Genomic DNA, 12,600 nt, shown 5'->3' on the forward strand with positions numbered 1-12,600 from the left:
AGAAAATTAGAACCTTATAAACTGCACAGCATTTGGCAGGTAATGGGTGAGCCACGGGAGCCTTCCCCTCCCCCCCCCCCCTCGCAACTGGATTATATCACACCTGAGTCAGCCCTTAAAGGCACAGTAAATAGAAGGCAGGGAGGCACTGGAATCTCTTCTGGTCCATAATCCCAAGTGCCTTTAAGGAGGCTCATTTGAACAGGGAAACAATGCCTTGTCAAAGTTTGAGGACAAAGTCTTTCTGTTTACTTTTGGCAGGTAATTATCCCCCTTCCACTCAGCATTTTAAAAGTTCAGGAATGCCTGGCCTAGGTGGAAACCTATTCAGATAATTGCTCTTTTGCAGCTTGTATACAATTGCTGCCATAACCACAGAGGGAAAGTGAGTAACAACAAACATGGCCATGGCACAAGGAGAGAGTGAAAAAACACAAAAATACAAAGTGTTGCCAAAAATTAGTTGGGTTTTTTTGTAGCACTGCCGTGAAGTCCTACATAAAGATAGGGTAAGGGATGGGGATTAGCATGGGTCCCACCCAAGGTAACCTTGGGCCTCTTCAAAAATTCAGTTCTGTCCACAACACTGGAGAGAAAGTTTCCATATTAATAACGTCAGTATGTTTAACAAGAATTGTTTTCTCCCTAGCCTGTGTAAATTGGCTTCCTCTGCATCTGAAGAATAAAAAATTAAAAAAAAAACCCCATTTATCCCGTTTGAAATTTGGTTAGTAGTATACTTTAATCACCACAGAAAGCATATCTCTGTATTATTAAGGGGTCTTTGATGTCAAAATGTGCATCAAGGCATGGATCCTGAACCCCACGGAGATCCTTAAAGGTGAATTTTAAAAGCCTGGCTCACGCCAAAACCGGGAGATATGCGAAATGTGTCAGGCCGGCACGCGCAGAGCAGATATTAAAAAGCCATCGGTGTACACGCGTATCTCCTGCTACACTCACAAATGAAAATTTGCAAAAATAAATAAATAAACAAATAAATAAATAAAGGGGTGGGGTGTGAGTGTGGTCTGGGAAGGGGGCATGGGTATTCCTGGATTTCAACTTCAAATTTGCGCATACATACTTATGCGCACCGGGGTCCCCTGCTGCGTAACTTTACTTCTGCTATGGAGGATGTGTAAATAATAAAGAGAAATAGGCAGATCAGTGGGGTTTAAAGGGTCAGGGCTAACAGGAGAAAAGGAAGGCAAGTAAAGCAGAGGGGGTTACCTGAAAACGAACTGGGAAAACTGGTAATGGCGCGGGTGCCTTTTAAAATCTCCCCCATTTGCACGTTAGAAGCGGCATTTGCGCGCGCATGCAGGCTATTTCATCACATACGTGCACATGCGCCTGTTATAACACGGCTGCGGGCTGACGAACACGCGTACACGTGCGACTGTTTAAAAAGTTACCGGGCCCTGCAACTCCAACCTATCAGCCTAACATATTGGATTTCATCTCTCCAATTTCTGCAGAAATCCTACCAGAGCCCTCAACCCAGTACTACCCACTCTGAAATCCTAGATCAGATGCTGTATGTGGATTTCTCAAGTATTACTGATGCAAAATAACTCATGTGTATGTATCCCTTGTCCTTTCAGGAGGTATAAAGCAGGCTTTCCAAGGATCTTGTTCATCGGGGAGAAACATTTCTAGGTCCTACTGGTGGGACTACGATTTACATCTATTTCTTCAAAAAGCTGTCAGCACAAAGTCCGACAGTTCCCAAAGTTGTTTTTCCTATTTAAAGCAGAGGCTCATAAACTTTAAACAACAATCACAGTCCCTGTATGTTCCATGCAAAACAGTTACATACGAGACACTTAGGGGACGATGCAATATGGCGCGCTGAGCCGCGCGCACTGTTAACGTGCAGTTGGATGCGGGTAAAATAGGCGCTAATCAATCCCCTAATGCAATAAGGGGATTAGCGCCTATTAGTGCCTATTTATCTCTTCAAAATTCTAACCATAGTGCACAAGTCCATCCACTCGCACAATTCCAATTGGTTGGATGAACCCTTTCGTCCTATACGCACTGAACGACCCACTCGCACTGTCAACAAAGGCACCCTCTCCATTCCCCCTTTGAAAAAAGCCCACCTCTCCTCTACTAGGGACCGTGCACTATCCATTGCAGGCCCTAAACAATGGAACACCCTCCCTACCACTCTCAGGCTAGAGCCATGTTACGCCAAGTTCAGAAAAAAACTTAAAACATGGCTCTTCCGACAAGCCTACCCTGATTAAGTACACCGACTTCTGCAAGTATCTTGCCTACGCCTTGTATATTCCTGTAAATAGTCCGTTGCAGTTTTTATTTATTGCTTTAATTCCTCCACCTCCTGCTCTTTGTATACTCCTCCTTGTTCGCCCTCCTTGTTCATTGTAATTTCTACCTTTAAAGTTACATTGTAAACCGGTATGATGTATGCATACTAATACCGGTATATAAAAGTTTTTAAATAAATAAAATAAATAAATAAAATTTATCGTGCGTCTAACCCGGAGTGAATGCAATAGCGCTCTTCACATGCAAATGCACGTGAATGAGGCTATTAGGCATTCACTCCCGATGCAAAAAGAAAAATGTGCGACTCTGATGCACATTTAACTGTCATCTTTTAACGCCTGCCAGGAGCAGGCGTTAGATGTGCGCGTTGAAAAAAGAAAATAAAAAGAAAATAAAAAATAAAAAAATTGACTATCGGGCCCATCACAAAAACATACGCAGAGTTTATCAGCGTCGGTTTTCGTGGCCGCTAAGGAAATCCGACGCTGATAAACCCAGCGTTGGTTTTCGTGATCGCTGGAATCGAGTCGAGCATCTCACCCAGATGCAGCACAGCAAACCGAAGCGGCGGGAGTTAGGAAAGCGCTCCGTTTCTTGCTGGTGGCGGCACACTTTGTTTTCGAAACTTCAGCGGCTCGGCTTTGATTTGTTTTATATTGTTGGTTACTAGTTTAATGGATTGCTCCTTAGTCCTAGCATTGTTTGAAAGAGTAAATAACTGTTCCCTATTTATTTATTTATTTATTTAATAGCTTTTATGTACCGACGAACGTTGGGAACATCTCGTCGGTTTACAGAGAACAGAACTGAGCAACAGGCTTTACAATTATCGCATTATTATATAAGGAACAGTAATACATTTACCTATTCTACCCCACTCATGATTTTATAAATTTCAATCACATCCCCTTCTCAGTCTTTTTTTCCAAGCTAAGGAGCCCTAATCTCCCTAAGAGAGCTTTTCCTTCCCCTTATTTTTGTCACCCTTTTCTATACCTTTTCAACATCTGCTATCTTTTTTTTTTTGAGATGGATTGTCCAGAACTCTACACAATACTCAAGGTGTGACATTATGATATTCTCAGTTTTCTTCCCTATTCTTTTCAAAATAATTCCTAACATTCCATTTGCCTTTTTGTCTGCCGCTGCATACCGAGCCAAAGATTTCAAGGTATCGTCCACAAGGACTCAGAGGTCCTTTTCCTGGGTGGTAATTCCTAATATAGAACCCAGCATCATGCACCTGTAGCTGGGATTATTTTCCCTATGTGCATTTCAAATTGCATCTGCTATTTAGAAGCTCAGTCTCCTAATCTCACAAAATCCTTCTGCAATTCTTCACAATCTGTTGCTGTTTTAACAATGCAAAACAATTTTGTTTCATCTATAAATCTGGTCACCTCATTCATGCATATGCTAAATAGCACAAGTCCCAATACAAAGCCCTGAAGCATGCCACTAATGCTCTTTCTCCATTTGGAAAACTGACCATTTTCCTTTGTTTCCTCTCTCACTGGTATACAAATGTTCAAGTCATCTGCTTCAGCAATAAAATGTGCAGAATTCAAATATGATAATTAAAACAGCTGATTGACAGTTTCCATATTTAGGTTTTTACAGTTTAAGTCTATGTATTTGCGTAGATAGTACGTAGACTGTAGAGTTTTAATCAGAAACTGTAAACTTAGGTCTTTTCATGTATTTATGGTTGCATAATATTTCACTGTGCTGTTTATGTAAAAATTAAATCAGCAAAAGGATTATTAAAAATAAAATTTACTATGAAACAAAAGGCCAAAAACATATGTACATATATGTACATAGCTTAGTTTTTATTCAGTGGCTACTGGGCTCTTCTTGGCTTGTCTCTTGTATTCATTAAATGAAACATCTCATCACTGTCCAGCACTAATCTGCAAGCACTGGTGGGCTCCATTTGCCCTGGGGTACTGTTTTTCCATTGCTGCAATGTCCTGGTGCAATCACTCGCCATGCTTATTGCTCACTGCTCCGCAGTATAGTGGAAAAATAATCTAGATGAGTATGCAAAAAATGTATCTTTAGCGATATGTTGCAACCAAGACTTTTGTATACCTTGATGAGGTTTTCCACCAACTCCTTGCAATTGTCTGTCTTGTTTCTGAGAAAGTTTGTTACCACTAACTGGAAGGCTTTCTACACCATCTCTTCCTTGCCATGCAATGCACAGTTAAATGTGTCTTCTCGAAGTTCACAAATTTTGAGGGTCAACAAAGATCCCTTCCTTTATCTTAGTTTCACTTCACTTTTTAAATTTACCATTGAGGTATTTGAAGACTGCTTTAGTTTTGTCCATTGCCTTGACAAAGTCCTCCATCAGAGCCAGCTTTGTATGTAAGGGTGGTGGTAAAATCTTGCTTGATTCAATCCATTGGGAGCACTGAGAGGAGAGGATCATCTTGCTGGTGGCTGGAAAGAATCAGTAAGTACTGCTTGGAGAAATTTTAAAATTTAACAGTACTGGGGAGAACTAAACTATTGGGGTACATTATTTAGTGCGTTTGTGTGTTTTGTTTCAAATAGGTAATCAGAAAGTCAGGCAACAAACAGAAGTTTGTGTGTTTGAATTTCCCAACCCTACCACCCCTCTCCCAACCACCCCTAGCTCATCCTTTAATTTATAGGCAGGTGTCACTTTCACACTTTAAAAAAATTAAAATAAATCAGCCTTTTTAACTTAAACTCAGAAATTCCCCACACCTTATCAAAAGTTTGATTATTCCCTTGTAGGTCACTACCAAATATATAGTAAATACACTAATACATTTAAAGGACCCTAATTGTACGCAATCCTAAACCCATAGCAACCTAAAACATAACTAGGAACTGAACACATTTAAGATGAAGGCAGCAGTCCAGCAGCAAGAGGGGGTCTCCCAGTCTTTTGCATAGAGTGTCATGTGTTTGACTTTTTACCCGCCAGTGAGAAGTTGTACGTGTGCATGCGATGCAATGAGCTCCTGTCTCTCAGAGAACAAGTCCGATCTCTGGAGGCTAGAGTTGCAGACCTGGAGGCACTGAGGCCTTCACGGACATAGTAGCCAAGTCCCAACTCCAGTCTGGCATCCCTGGGGCTGCCTTGGAGGAGGAAGGTCTCATGATGAAAAGCATCAATCTGGTGCATCAGGAAATGATCCTGTAGCAAGGACCTGCTCTCCAGGTAGTGCATTGCCCTCACGCACTGAGGATGTGTCTTCCAGGGCTTCTGCCAAAGAGGGAAGGGTCAGGTAGGCCATCATAGTTGGTGATTCAATTGTTAGGAATGTAGACAGCTGGGTGGCTGGTGGGCATGAGGATCACCTGGTAACATGCCTACCTGGTGCGAAGGCGGCGGACTTCATGCGTCACCTAATTAGAATTTTAGACAGCGCTGGGGAGAAGCCGGCTGTTGTGGTACATGTGGGCACTAATGACATAGGAAAATTTGGGAGGGAGGGTTCTGGAAGCCAAATTTAGGCTCTTAGGTAGAAAGCTGAAATCCAGAACCTCCAGGGTAGCATTCTCTGAAATGCTCCCTGTTCAACGTGCAGATCCCCAGAGGCAGGCAGAGCTCCGGTGTCTCAATGCATGGATTGGCAAATAACCTGTGTATTCTCAGCCATGTAAGACCAATAGTACATAGTGTCCCAGTTCCTCCGAGAAAATTAAGATGTTATCCAAATACTCAATTATTCACTGGTCTCTCTCTCAAAATGTTCACTGATGAAAATCTGAAATGTGGCGGGTGAGTTACATAATCAAAGTGCCTTATGTGGTCCTGAATGCCATCTTCCATTTGTCTTCTTTCCTGATTCTTATCTGATTGCATGCTCTCTGAAGATCTAATTTTGTGAAGATTAATTATTTGTAGTCATTTCAGCTAGTTGCTGATTAATGGCAGAGAGTATCTATTCTGGGTGGGGATGGTGTTTAGGCTGTGGTAATCTATACACAAGTAAAACAATCCATTTTTTGTTAGGAACAAAAAAAAAATTGGTGACTCTGCTGCTGAGGTAGATAGTCTAATGCAGTGGTTCTCAACCTTTTTCCCATCTTGACACACCTGACAGACCACACTCACATGTGTGACACACTGCTCATTACAATTCACGGTGGAAATAAAAAATAAAGGCCCAGTATTATTTTTATTGTTAAGAATGACACAAAGGAAAAATACGTATTCTGTCTGAACAGAAATTGCATAAATAGTAAACATCCCACACCAAAACAGCACCAATTTCCAGCACTTAAACAGTAACCACCTTACCTAAGAAAAGGCAAACTGAAAATATTACACCAGGCCTTAAGACACCAATACATCTCCTATTAGGAAAACCGACTAAGTCAGGCTGCTATAGAGCCCTACACAGAAACTATACGCCAGCAGAAAACCTCGCCTAAATCACATGTGCTGACCCTCAACTAACAAAGAATAAAGAGACCAAAATGCATAACTAGAAGCATGCAGACAAAACTGAATTGGAAACCGCAGCAAGCCAGAGTCTCTGTATGCAGTGCAATAAAGGAAAAAAAGAAACATCACCAGTCCTTATAAAACAAATCAAGAAATATAAAAGCAACAGCAGTAAAAACCATACTAACAAAAAGAACAGATTATTTCAAAACAGCTGATGAATGGAATATCCAATAATTAAAAACTCATATCAAAAATTTCTAGATACCAATAAAATATTTCAAAATAGCAGTCACAAAGATCCAGTAATGAAAAATAAGAATACAAAAACATTTTTGCTCTGCATACTTGGAAAGTTTGATATCCAGATGTCCTGAGATTGTTTTGAATTAGCAGGAGGAGGGATGGTTTGCTTGCAACTTTCTCCTGTCTCTCTCACACTGGCTCTCAATCACTCACATATACACATGCCTTCTCTCTCTCTTATATAGGCTCTTAATTACACATTTACACACATGCAGTCTTTCTTTTCATGCTTACACACAGGCTTTCAATCACACACATATATGCTGTCTTTTTCTCTCACACACAGACTCTCATTCACATGCTTACAAACATGCTCTCTCTCTTTCTCTCATTTACACACAGGCTCTCAATCACATACTCACATGCTCCCTCACCTAAATCAGCTCTCAATCACACACAGACACACATGCTCTCTCTCTCTTATTTATATACACAGGCTCTTAATCATACACACACATGATCTCTCACACACACACATATACTTTTTCACACAAACAGGTTTTCAATCACAAACTTCCATTCATGTTATCTCTCACATACAGGCTGTCAATCACACACATACTCTCTTTCACATATACAGGCTCTCAATCATTCACATACATGCTATCTCACTCACACACACAGGATCTCAAATACACATGCTTGCTCATTCACTCACTCTCCCCCCCCCCCCGAACTAGCAGCAGCAGCAGCCTCCTCCCAACACTAAAGGCAGCAGCAACCTCCTTCATTTTCAGCCCTCACGGAGAAAGGAGTCCCATCGGCCGTGAGGGTTGATGTTGTTCGTCATTTTACTCTGAGCCACGCTGCACATTCTTCTGACTGTGCCTCTCTTCTTTTCTTTGGGCCATTGCTGAGCGTACTAGCATGATCTCTTTTTCCCGTGCACGCACCTGCTGCTCACCACTTCCTCTTCCGGGGCGTGGGAAGAAGAGAGCATGCCGGTGCTGCTGACTCCAGCTGTCCTGCCGCTTTCTGCCCAGGCTATCAGCATTTAAAGCCTGGGCGGAGAATCTATTTCGCTTGGATAGGGGGAGCAGCTGGCTCAGCGGAGGACCAGGAAGTGTGGCGACACACCTGCGTGTTCTTGATGACACAGTGGTGTGTCGCGACAAACCAGTTGAGAACCACTGGTCTAATCAATGCCTTTCTTAAATCTTTAATTCTCCTTTAAATACTCATACGGGCCGATTCAGTAAAGTTCGTGGGAGAGCGGGCGAATGCCTGCACGCGCACAGGCCACTCGCCTGTGCGCGCAATTCAGTATTTAAATTAGGCCCAGCGGTAGAAACGGGCAAAAGGAGGCGCTGGGGACACTAGCGCTTCCCTAGCACCTCCTTTTGGCCTGGAGCGGCGGCTGTCAGCGGGTTTGACAGCCGACGCTCAATTTTGCCGTCGTCGGTTCTCGAGCCCGCTGACAGCCTCAGGCTCGGAAACCGGCAAAATTGAGGGCCCATTTGAAATTTTTTTTTTTTTTTTTTTTACTTTTTTTACCCTTCGGGACCTCTGACTTAATATCACCATGATCTTAAGTTTTTACTGCTTTTCTGTTCACTTGTCCGGTGCCGGCAGAAATTAGCGCCTACCTTTGGGTAGGCGCTAATTTCTTAAAGTAAAATGTGCGGCTTGGCTGCACATTTTACTTACTGAATCGTGTGGGAATACCTAATAGGGCCATCAACATGCATTTGCATGTTAAGGGCGCTATTAGGTTCGGCGGGTTGGACGCGCGTTTTCCGCCCCTTACTGAATAAGGGGTAAGGGAAAATGCGCGTTCAATGGCAAGTTAACAGTGCGCTCCGGAGTGCACTGTACTGTATCGGCCCGAATAGTGACTAGTTCAGGCTCTGAAAGCAAGCAGATTCTCCTGAATTGGACTGCATTTCTTGGAAGAAATCAGTGTGGCAGTTGTAGTGCTGGTCGAAGAGAAGGGCATCGGCTGTACCTTTGTCCTTGAAAATCTTAATACCTGTCTGGAATCTTCGCTGTCTTATTTGCCAACTTATTGCCAATTTCTCCACTTATGAAAAAACAACCGAGTGAATGTCTGGTTGTACTAGGCAATTTTCTTGACAAACCCTAGAGGGGAAATCCACTCTTCCTTCCTTCCAGTTGATACTCAAGATTATGGTAGCTCAGCCACAAAAGTCACAAGAAATGTGGGGCCCCGATTACATTGAAGCAGATTATTTCTTGGTTATTGGAGCTCATGATGACCTTGTCAGTGTCTATGGATACGATCTAGCTGTCAGTGTTGATATATTAATCGTCTCTACCAGAATTGCAACCTTATCACATAATGGAATCTGGTGTTGGGCAAAGACATCTATAAAACTGATTGATACATCTGAGTCAATCATGGCAATTTGAGAGACACTGTAGCCTTCCCATACTTATTGCATTGGATGGTGAGGTGATGTGATCATCTTTTCACTGCAAGTCTCCCAGTAAGAGCATTCTATGTAGAGGGTTCCATTTCTTGGCCTTCTCCAATGACTAAAACTGAACATTTTCACCTGCATGTCTTGGATTGTGATGGACAAATGGCCAATAAGTGACCCGCAAGGCCCCAATAGATGAACTATTGTTTCTTTCAATATCTCTTTTTCTTCATGGGCAAGTCATCTAGCTAAGTTGATTACCATGGGTTCAGCTAGGGTCTCATTTACTTCACTGCTTCTCTTTTCTGGCTGACTCTCATAAGATTCTCAAGCCCTTCGTCTGAAGCTTTGACAAGCATCTATCAGAGTACATAAATAAATGAAGGTATCTAAATTTCTGTGGGGAGGGGGGGGGGGGAGTTGATTCAGGCTACTTTATTTTTGATTTGATCCATTAGCTCTCCTTTTGAAATGCAAGCACATAGGGCAGACATTTTAGAAACATCTGCAGCCCATCACTGGAACTCAGCTGTGTATTCCATAATAACCTGCCCTACTTCAATTCCATCAACTAGTCTCACTAACTGGACTTAGCTGGGTCTCCCCAAATGCTTTCGGCATGGTTTCCAAGAACTGTTTCAGATTATCAAGTATTGTATTATTGTGTTCCAGAAGTGGTGTGGCCCATTTAAGGGCATCCTTTATAAGGAGACTAAGGATCGGGCCCACTTACTGGTGTCTGTTGCATGTCTTAGGTTATAGTCAGCACAAGCAACACTAGTTTACAAACTTCCAAAATTTATCACATTTTCCCCTCATTTTTTAAATCACTGTCTACCAGTGGCACCCCCGAACCCTACCTCATTCCCTTTCCTTTTTTTTTTTTTTTTTTAAAGAACTGTCCCATGGGGGGGCTATCTTAATTCTTCCCCCTCCGATCACCTAAAAACCTAAGAGGATAACTTTCAAACAACTGTGTGTGCCGGTTTATATGTGTGTATGTGGCCACATATAGTTTTACCATGGTATTTTATAACATGCCTGTATTACATATGCACATAATCTACGCGTGTTTACCCTACAACATGCATGCGTATTGAAACCATATATTTCAATGCACAGAACATGCATATTTTAGTTATTTTAAAAATATATGCGCACATATTTTAAGCATGTAAAAAAAAAAAACTTATTCGCGTAAGTTGGGATTTACACACATAAATCAGTACATTTTAAAATATCTGTGTGAGTGAAATTACCAGTTTAACCAATTAGTCCACCAGTTTGTCCAGTCCAGGTTATCAAGCCATCCTGGTTCTTCAGCTTGACCTCCTCCAGTTCACCCAGACCTCCCATCCAGTCAGTACTACACAAAAAACATGTTTAATAAAACTTCCGCCAGATAAATAGGTGTAAAAATATGCACACAAATGTAATGTGTAAGACCTTTTAAAATAGGAACTGATGCACATAACTGTTGGCCCCACCCAGGAACACCCCCAAACTGTCCCTTTTTTTAATGCACGTATATGTGCACGCAAAAATGAAAATACATCTGTATTTTGGACTTTTATAAAATATGCATGCAGGGGTTACTTACACACACATATGCTAACCTTTACATGCATAACGTTTTGAAAATTCACTTTTAAGTGTCCCAGATTTCTCACCCTACCTTTCCCAATTCCCCTCACTCCACAAGCCTCACAAATCCTCCCTGAGCAGGACAATGCAAGGTCTTACCTCTTCCCCTTCGGATGAATACTAAGTGGGAGGAGCGTTGAAAGCTACTGGCACTTAATTATTCATTTATTTACTACGATTGCTAAAGGGGCTTCAGTTTTGAACAAGGATCAGTTCTTTCAATAAAAAGGCAGTGAATAAAATGAATACCAGAGTACTGATAGCTATCAGTGCACCCAGCTCTTAGTATTCAGCCAAAGGAGGGGGGGGGGGGTGTAAGACCCTGTAGGGGAAGGGTTTCAAGGCTTGTTGGGGATTCTGCGGAGGGGGGGTCAAAGGAACAGGGTGGTATATCTGGGCCACTTGATTTTAATGGGATTGGGAAGAGTGGGATCAGTGTACCACCTTGGAACACTCATTAAAAAAAAAAAGTGAAAAGAAGATGGAGAGGAAGATTGGGGTACTGCTATGGGACAGTCTTAAGTTTAGCCAGGGATCTCAGCTGTACTGAATCTAGCCAGTCAAATTTAGGCAAATGTTCAGCTGAAATCCTAAAAGATTTGGTTCAGCTGAATATTCACTTAGAGATAACTGGCTAAAATTAGCCATTTCTCTTAACTGCTTAGCAGATCTTTGAAAATTGTCTCTAACTGATCAGGGTCCAAGAACACAAAGCTATTTCATGATATCTGATTGGGCACTTGCAGGAAAATTTTAATGCAAACATTTAAACCCCTAAGGAAATAACCTCCTGTCTTTGAACCAGAAATAATTTTCCTCCTTATCTGAGTGACCTTCCAAAACTGGGAACACTAGTACCCTTGAACCATAAATAAATCATCTTTATGCTGGAAAATAGACTTCAAAGTATCTGGCTCTAGTATAAACATAGCTAGAAGAGTAGACCAAGTCACTTCTCTTTCCTGTGTTGTCACAAGAATTGGGTGAGCTTCAAACAGTCAAAGTACAGTTGGCCTTCCTCCAAAGCTCTCTGGTTCCTTTCACAGCATGCAACTCATGGCAAATAATACATCTTATTTATATTAACAAGAATTTTTAGATATACTTTCTGTACCCAACACTTCAGCCAAATGTAATGAATTTATGATTACATTTTTTTTTTTTTTGTTGGTGAGTATTCAGTTTAAAATGTTTTGTATTTGAGCTTGCGTTTAAAATCTGTTTCCTAATTTCACACACACACACACACACACTGCTTTCTGAAGAAATTTTTACTTAAAACTACCAAGGAGAGTGACTGAAACAGCAGTATTGGAAAAAGACAGTCCATAAGGGTAGCCTGGAAGGAAATGGGTTTGGTTTCTGGTTTACTTCTTCTGTTCCCCAGGTCGACCGGCAGTGGGGATGCTGCAGAGGCAGTACTCGCATCCCCTGCTGAAGGGTCAGTTATCATCATGGTCGTAGGACAGTGGTGACACCCAGTGGCCGGACTTGGGGGCCCAGGATTGTAGGGATCCAAAGGAGCCCTGGGGTATGGCC

At 41.9% G+C, this 12,600-nt stretch overlaps 1 protein-coding gene across 6 annotated transcripts in view; it reads right to left on the reverse strand.

The window, feature by feature from the left end:
• SGMS2 (sphingomyelin synthase 2) overlaps positions 1–12,600 on the reverse strand; it is a 281,894-nt gene that overhangs the window by 125,151 nt on the left and 144,143 nt on the right. The gene's annotated exons all lie outside the window — the stretch shown is intronic.

The sequence above is a fragment of the Rhinatrema bivittatum genome, chromosome 1 (genome assembly GCF_901001135.1).
Source record: "Rhinatrema bivittatum chromosome 1, aRhiBiv1.1, whole genome shotgun sequence".
Classification (NCBI taxonomy): Eukaryota; Metazoa; Chordata; class Amphibia; order Gymnophiona; family Rhinatrematidae; genus Rhinatrema; species Rhinatrema bivittatum.